We start from the raw sequence: 8990 nt of genomic DNA on the forward strand, positions 1-8990 counted from the left end.
ACTAATATGCACTATATTTTGACATGGAGGGAGTACTAACTAGGCGAGTCTGGAAAAATAAAAACAAACGATCAAAATAGTTGCCCTACATTCTCTCTCCAGATTCTTGCCACGAAACAAAGCATAACAGGAGTAACCACATTTCATCATCATCACGCACAACCTCTTCTGTGTTGATACTTAATAAAGCTAAGCAGTCCTACACAAAAAACTGGAAGATATAGCATCACAGAGCAGCAGAATAATGGCATAGGTTGCCTAGCTCTAGCTTGGAAGAAATAACGAGTACAAGCTAGGACAAAGCTCGCCCAAACATTAGCTCCAAACCCTGGAGGCGCAACGCACTGCTGTCGACCATTAGGCGGTGAACAAGCCGAAGCATCAAAATACCGAGGCGTCTCCGTTCCTCGAATGACTTAACTAGCGAGCACCGAGAGCATTCCACTGCCACTTCTCGAGGCCAGCAACACCTCGCAGCCAGACCCTTTCGGCCTTGTTTGATGGAGAAGGTTTGTGGAGGTTTGGAAGGGAATATCCCCGCAGGGTCCAAAATCCCCAGAAATCCTCGTCAGCCCATTTGGCATGCAAGGATTGGGCAGATCAACCCCCTCTGATCCCCACGAACCCCTCTCCATCCATGTGGTACAGAAAACCCCCGGAGCCACCCAGGGAATAGAGAAGAGTTGGACGTTTGCTATGCTGCTGTTGTTGTAGGAAGTTTAACCAAATAAAGGGTTTCTAAAGGGAGAGGGATTAGTGGGGAATTGAGGGGATTGGGTGGAGGAGAGGGATTCACCCTCTCCACAAATCTCCCCAATCCCCTTGTATCAAACGAGGCCTTCAGGGGTACAAGAGGGGCGGCAGTGGCAGCCACGGCAGGGCCACTGAGGTCACTCCGGTCCATCACCTTCAGAAGGCCATCATCGCAGATATCCGTCTGGACCATCCTATCTTCCTCGTCCTGCAGTCCTACACACTCCTAAGCAGCGCCAGCATATCCGCCTCCTGCCATTCTCAACAAAAAGTAGGAATACATCAGCAATCATGCAATCGTCTGATGATCACTGAACAGTCAATTTACAAGGTACACTGGATGCAATATTTTATTTATTTATTTGCGAGAAAACTTCCGATCTATTCATCTTTAATCATGACAGTACATCGAACACCAGAAATAATAAAAATTACATCCAGATCCGTGGACCACCTAGCACAATTACAAGCACTGAAGCAAGCCAAAGGCGCGCCGCCGTCATTGCCCCTCCCATCGCCGGAGCCGGGAAAAACTTATTGTAGTAGAAAGTCGGGAAGTCGTCGTGCTAAGGCCCCATAGGGCCAGCGCAGCAGAACAACAACCGCCACCAATGAATAGTAGCGTATGTCGGAAGGATCCAACTTGAAAACACATAAACATAGACGAACTACGAGCAGATCCGAGCAAATCCACCAAGGACAGATCCGCCAGAGACATGCCTCCACACGCCCAACTATGATGCTACACACACCATCGGGGCAGGGACTAGACGGGGAGAACCTTATTCCATCTTCAGGGAGCCACGATTGTCTCGTCTTCCTGAACAGGACACAATCCCTAACAAAACACGAAGAAATAACTGAAAACAGAGCCCTCACACCAGCAAGGGCCGAGATCCACTCCGTCGCCGTGGCCCTAAGGCCACCGGAGACAAGGCGGACCACCGATGGCGCCAGCGGGAGGTAGGGGAACCCTAGACTTGGAGGAGGCGACCCACTTAGGTAATGATTTTTTGCAATCTTTTATATTTTGGACATCGATTTTTACATCTAAGGCGTTAGGCTTGGCGGCATCTTGTTGAATCTGTCCCTTCTCTATCACCACATGCTCTAGCTTCAGCTTTCCACAAGCTCTCTTAATAATCCGTTTGTGCAACAATCAGGAGATAAGCCCCGATGCCACAAAAATTAGCCAAGCAAGAGCCTGAAGATCATGCCCTAACCATATCTCACCAGAATTTGATGTTGCCAACCGATAAACATGAACCGATTTTGTTGGTCCAATGCGGTGGCATCGATCCATAGCCTGTAAATCCATCCATCTGAGGATTCTACGGACAAATAAAATGTTGAGCATATGGGAAAATTAAACGAGATAGAACGGGCCTAGCCGCCAGTGTTGCAGTGCATGTGGGCCGTGTTATTTGGGTCCTTCGTTTAGACTGGACCAAAGTCTCTTCTCGCTAGGCGCTAGTATACCGAAAACGTTTCTCAAAAAAAAAAACCATAGAATCTGTTAGCGCCACCGACCAGAACAATATCAATGACATTGGCACGAACGATGTATTTCTACTCAATCAAAAGGAAAAAAAGTCACGAACCATGTGGATTAGCCAGGCAGCAGTGCGGCCGACATGCAGACGGTGGATCAAAGGCATCCCCCAAACAGCATGGGCGCACGCACGCATGCATTGGGCGGGCGCCCAGATGGCAACAGCACGGTGACGTTTTTAAACCGCGATAAGAGATCGAAAGTTCTCCTCGCAAAAAAGTAAAATAAAATAGATATTGTATAGAAATTTTTTTAAATTTTAAATAGTGTATATATTACTTTGATATTGTACTCTACTTTCATTTTGATATTTTATTTAAGCTTGCCCCACCTTAATCTTTCACCGTCCTCCGCCACTGACAAGAACCACATGCTCCCTCACAGATGCAATAGATCATTTGTAGCCATTATTTATTAGAACATTATTATAGTGCCAAAAGGATAAAAGAAAGTGTAAAGAGCCTACATGTGGACCTAGACTAACCATGTTATAAAAGGTAGATGAAGTAGCATAGAGCAAACATGAGAGTACCACCTACAATTGTTGCAAACTTGAAGAGAGGAGGGGATAGAGACAAAGCAAGTTGATTACCATGTTTCTGATTTGGCCTTTGGATGGGAGCCAAACAACATCCCGTGGGATTGAAAGACGCGGGGAATTTGCTGTGTACAGCTTGGTGTGGACTTTCTTCTCCTTAGCCATTGCTGCTAGGCTGAGTGTAGCCTCTGTTTAGATGTTCAATTTTGTACAGCGAAGGGTATTGCTGAGTGAGAAGCGTGAGTTCAAGCCTATAGGATCTCCCCAAAATATAGTACTCACTCGCAGCAGCGGACCTACACAATCAAAACAGGGTGGGCTGATACAAAGGGAGGCTTGGTGTTTTTCTCCCATTGCCCCATTTACTCTCAATAAGGCATTGCGTGTTTGCTATGAGTTGGGCAGGCCATGGCCTATTTTTCTAACATGTAGCTCCGCCAGTGCCCCCTTCGTTTTTATTTACTTCACATATTGTTGCTAAAAAGGAAATTTACTTCGCATATTAGCTTTGACCTAGGTCAAATTTTATAACGTGTGACCAAGTCTATCAAAAACAATCTAAACTTTCACATTAAGAAAAGTACGTACGAAAACATATTGAATGATGATTCTAATGTGTTGATTTGGTATTGTGAATGTTAACTTTTTTTTGGTATAAACTTGATCAATGTGTAGAAAGTTTGACCAGAGAGCTAATATGCTAAGTATATAAAAACAAAGAGAGTACTCCTACTAGCTAGTGCCGCCGCTTACTGTGAAGGATCCCTACTAAAGAATTTGTGTTTAACTTATGGAAAACCATTCTAGAATTGATGGTTTGTAGGTTAAACCATCACTTATGATAGAGTTCTTTCAGTGATGTATTTACTTCACATCAACTCTTACCAAACTCCATCCTCATTTGATACGGAAGTACATTTCATGATGAACCTAATGGTATTGAATTGATATTGTAGTTATTGGTATTTTTTCTATAAACTTTATCAAAATACAAAAGTTTGACTGAAGACTAATATGCACTATATTTTGACATGGATGGGGTACTAACTAGGCGAGTCTGAAAAACCAAAAATAAAAAAATAAGTTGCCATGCATTCTTCATCAACATCACTCACTACCTCTTCATGTTTCTGTGTTGATACGTAATAAAGCTCAGCAGTTCTACACCAAAGCCTGGAACATTACCAGTCTCATCTAGCATACCATGACAGCCTTATATAGTTTGCCTAGCTAGCTTGGAACAAGGTACGAGCATAAGCTTAGCACAGAGCCTGCCAAAACATCAGCTCCTGAACCTCGGGGGTGCAACGCACTGTTGTCGAGCATTAGGCGGCGAACGAACAAAAACATCAAAATACCGAGTCTTCATTGCGCCGAGAGCATGCCGCCACCGCTCTTCGAGGCCAGCACCACCTCCCAGCTAGGTCCTTTCAGGGGGGCGAGAGGTGCGGCATTAGCAGCCGCTGCAAGGCCGGTGAGGTCGCTGCGGTCCATCACCTTCAGAAGGTCCTCGTCGATGATATCTGTCTGGATCATCCTGTCTTCCCCGCCCTGCTCGTCGCCCAGCAGCGCTAGCAGCTCAGCCTCCGGCAATTCCCCACATTGAAAGAACACATCAGCAATCATTCCCAGTGTTTGGTAATCACAGGGAAAAAAGAAGGTTAACAGCTTTTACGTCTAGGGCGTTAAGCTTTGCGGCATCTTGTTGAAACTGCCCCTTCCCAATCACCACATGCTCTAGTTTGATCTTTCCAAAAGCTCTCTAAATAATCCATCCCTGCGACAATGAGGAGATGAGCCTCGATGCCACAAAAATTAGAGAAACAAGAGTCTCAAGATCATCCCCTAACCATACCTCAACAGAATTTGATGTTGCCAACCGATAAACATGAACATGTTCTGTTTGACCAATGCAGTAGCATCGATCATAGCATGTAAATCCATCCGAGGATTCTGCAGAACAACTAAAAAGTGGGAACTCCTATGAGGCACCTTAAAAGCATCTCCAATACATCATGTAGATGTAAAAATAACCGAAACATACATCACCAAGGCCTAAAAACGTCCACCCAGCAAATAATATAGATGCAAATTTTATACATCTGCTGTAAAATGCATCACCAAGTGATGCAAAATATACATCACTTGGGCGCAGATATTAGCGCAAATGGCATGCCGACGCATCTTGTTTGATACCGTGCAATTTCTAATTCTAGCATGTAAAAACAGTTTTGACCACTCCGATTTAATTTAGTTCAAGTGGCTTCACTTGTGTACTAGCCGCTCTGATTTACTTTAGTTTAATTTCAGTTTGCACATTCCGATAGTAAAATTCAGTCTCGAAAGTTAAATACAGTGACAGCAGTTTTCACATCAACTGTTGGAAAGGCGCCCGCGGTTGATGTATTTTACATGATCGGTCGGAGTTTGGTGTTTTTTGGTGATGTAAAATCCACTTTTTTATGATGTAAATTTTACATATAATTTTTTTTGTGATGTGTTTTACATCTAACACTTTTGATGATGTATTTTACATCATTTGTAGGAAGTGCTCTAAGCGGATGACCTGGTGCTCATGCGCGCCCGTTCGTCGGCCGGACCAGTGGCGGACCCAGGAATAGGCCAGGCCCCAGGCGAACTGGGCCAGGGCCTAGGCAGCCTTTGTTAACTGTAGTTCTTTGCTACAGTATTTGCTACAGTCAACGAAGCAGATGGGCCTCACGCCCCAGGCCAGCGCCCGGGCTGCCTGGGCCCAAATCCGCCACTGGGCCGGACGCTGTAGAAAGCGAGCCGCTAAATCACATTTGACCGGTTTCTCTTCTAGTTGCTCAATCGCATTTTGACTGGCTGTAGTTGACCAATTGACTGGTCAACTTGTTTAAAAAAATAAGCAAAAAATTAATAAAAAAATGCAAAACATCGAAGTTTGGTGTTTTTTGGTGATGTAAAATCCATTTTTTGATGATGTAAATTTTGCATATAATTTTTTTTCTGATGTGTTTTACATCTAACACTTTTGATGATGTATTTTACATCATTTGTAGGAAGTGCTCTAAGCGGATGACCTGGTGCTCACGCGCGCCCGTTCGTGGGCCGGACGATGTAGAAAGCGAGCCGCTAAATCGCATTTGACCGGTTTCTCTTCTAGTTGCTCAATCGCATTCTGACCGGCTACAGTTGAGCAATTGACTGGTCAACTTGTTTAAAAAAATAAGCAAAAAATTAAGAAAAAAATGCAAAACATCGAAAAAGTTTGTGAATTCACTATTTTTTTAACTAAATCATAAATTTCAAAAGAATTTTTTTTTGAAAAAATTGGCCGAATCTATAAAGTTAACAAAAATTGAAAGACGAATCGTCGCATTTGAAGAAAGTTTATTAATTTTCAACAAAAATCATCAAATTTGAAAAAAAACATTTATTTTGTAAAAATGAGATAGATATTGAAAAAAAGTTCATCACTGAGAAAAACAATTATCAATCAGAAAAAATTTACGGGGCTTTCAAAATCCACAAAAACCTAACACAAAAAAAGTTACGGGGCTTTCAAGATCTGGAGAGGCAAAAAAATTTAAACTTAGTAGTGGCGCATCATTTGCTAGGTGCCCCACTAGTAACAGAAAAAAAAATTAGTTTCGAATTTTTTTTGGAGATTTTTTTTTCAAAATATGATACGTAATATGAACGGAAGTTTGAAATATTTTTTCAAAATTTCATCACACTCATGAACATGAACAAAGTTCTAAACATCAACAAGGTTTAATAGGATTGATGTGCACTAGTAGAAAAGGGGGCAAAGGTCCAGGCAGGGTCAGCCCATTAGTCCCGGTTCAGTCCAGAACCGGGACCCATGGGGGCATTGGACCCGGTTCGTGAGCCCCGAGGGCCGGCCGGGCCATGTGGGCCATTGGTCTCGGTTCGTCTGGACCTTTTGTTCCCGGTTGGTCGGACGAACCGGGACCAATGGGCCTCGCTCCTGGCCCACCACCATTGGTCTCGGTTGGTGGCTTGAACCGGGACCAAAGGCTGCCCTTTGGTCCCGGTTCGAGCCACCAACCGGGACCAGTGAGGTACCTATATATACCCCCTCGCATAAGAGCAGAGCACACTGCTCTGTTTTTTCTGGCCACCGAGGGGGAGAGGGCTTGGTGGTGCTCTAGCTCACCTCCTATGCACACAAGATGTTCGATGGAATGCCCGAGCCAGACTACTTAAGCTTTCTCCTCTCCAAGCTCCATTTTCCTCAATATTTGTCTAGGTTTAGCGGTCCGTCATGCCCCGTCCCCGTCTTCACCGCCGTCGATCACTCGCGCCGATCTCATCGCCGGCACCACCGTGGTGAGCCTCTTGTTCTTATCTTCTTTCTGAAAGGAAAAATATTCTTGCTTGTATGTTTAGATAGATACTTGTATTATTTTCTTACTTTTATTGTTGCATCTTATATAGTGCGATGGTTTTGGTATCCGCCCCCATCGGCCCTCGTCCTGTCTATGATTCGGATGTGGTATATATTATCTTTTCATAACTATTGGTTCATTTATTGTTTATGACAATTATGCCGACCAACGTGACATAGATTTTATTTATCTAGGAGGTTGTTGAACCGGAAATTCCAACCGACCCTATTGTCGAGAGGTTAAATTTAGTTGAAGAAGAAAACATTTTCTTGAAGGAAAAAATAAGAAAAATTGAGGAGGAGAAGATGATATTGGAGTTGCATGTTGCGAATGTCGTCGATGATCACAAGATCAAGATGGATGCAATGCGCTTGAAGATTAGAAAGATTAGAAAATATGCCATTCATACCGAGGCTTGGTATCATTATGCCGTTGGATAAGTTGTTACCTTGGTTGCGATTATGATCGCATTTGTTTTCGCATTGAAATGTTTTACATAGTTTCAATGTATGGTTTAATTAATTTAGATGCTCTGTAGAGCTTTATGTTGTTAGATGATAACTATGTATGTACTTTGGTTTTAATGTGATGATGAACTTATATTAATTTAGTCACTTAATTATCTATTCATGATGTTCTGTAATGATTTTTGACACACTTAATTATATATAATGCACGCAGATGAACCGGTAATGGATGTACGGTGACAGACACACCTCCAAGTACATTAAGGGCGTGCATGATTTTCTCGAAGTGGCTGAGGCAAACAAGCAGAATGGTTTTATGTGTTGTTCATGCCCTATATGTGGGAATACAAAGTCTTACTCTGACTGGAAAATCCTTCACACCCACCTGCTTTACAAGGGTTTATTGCCACACTATAATGTTTGGACGAGGCACGGAGAAATAGGGGTTATGATGGAAGACGGCGAAGAAGAAGAGTACGATGACAATTATGTGCCCCCTGAATACGGTGATGCTACTGAACATCAAGAGGAACCAGACGATGTGCACGATGATGCTGCAACGGGCGAAGCTGCTGAAGATCAAGAGGAACTAGATGATGTGCCCGATGATGATGATCTCCGCCGGGTCATTGTCGATGCAAGGACGCAATGCGAAAGTCAAAAGGAGAAGCTGAAGTTCGATCGCATGTTAGAGGATCACAAAAAAGTGTTGTACCCCAATTGCGAAGATGGCAACACAAAGCTCGGTACCGTACTGGAATTGTTGCAGTGGAAGGCAGAGAATGTTGTGCCTGACAAAGGATTTGAGAAGCTACTGAAAATATTGAAGAAGAAGCTTCCAAAGGATAACGAATTGCCTGACAGTACATACGCAGCAAAGAAGGTCGTATGCCCTCTAGGATTGGAGGTGCATAAGATACATGCATGCCCTAATGACTGCATCCTCTACCGTGGTGCATACAAGGATCTGAACGCATGTCCGGTATGCAGTGCATTACGGTATAAGATCAGACGAGATGACCCTGGTGATGTTGACGGCAAGCCCCCCAGGAAGAGGGTTCCTGCGAAGGTGATGTGGTATGCTCCTATAATACCACGGTTGAAACGTCTGTTCAGAAACGGAGAGCATGCCAAGTTGATGCGATGCCACAGTGAGGACCGTAAGAAAGACGGAAAGTTGAGAGCACCCGATGACGGGTCGCAGTGGAGAAAAATCAAGAGAGAGTACTGGGCTGAGTTTGCACGTGACCCAAGGAACGTATGGTTTGGTTTAAGCGCGGATG

The 8990-nt window shown here is 43.8% G+C and overlaps 1 pseudogene; it reads right to left on the reverse strand.

The window, feature by feature from the left end:
• Nucleotides 1-416: 416 nt before the first annotated feature.
• On the reverse strand, nucleotides 417-2071 carry LOC119290068 (annotated as a pseudogene).
• Between the last annotated feature and the right edge of the window lie 6919 nt (nucleotides 2072-8990).

The sequence above is a fragment of the Triticum dicoccoides genome, chromosome 4A (assembly GCF_002162155.2).
Source record: "Triticum dicoccoides isolate Atlit2015 ecotype Zavitan chromosome 4A, WEW_v2.0, whole genome shotgun sequence".
NCBI classification, from domain to species: Eukaryota; Viridiplantae; Streptophyta; class Magnoliopsida; order Poales; family Poaceae; genus Triticum; species Triticum dicoccoides.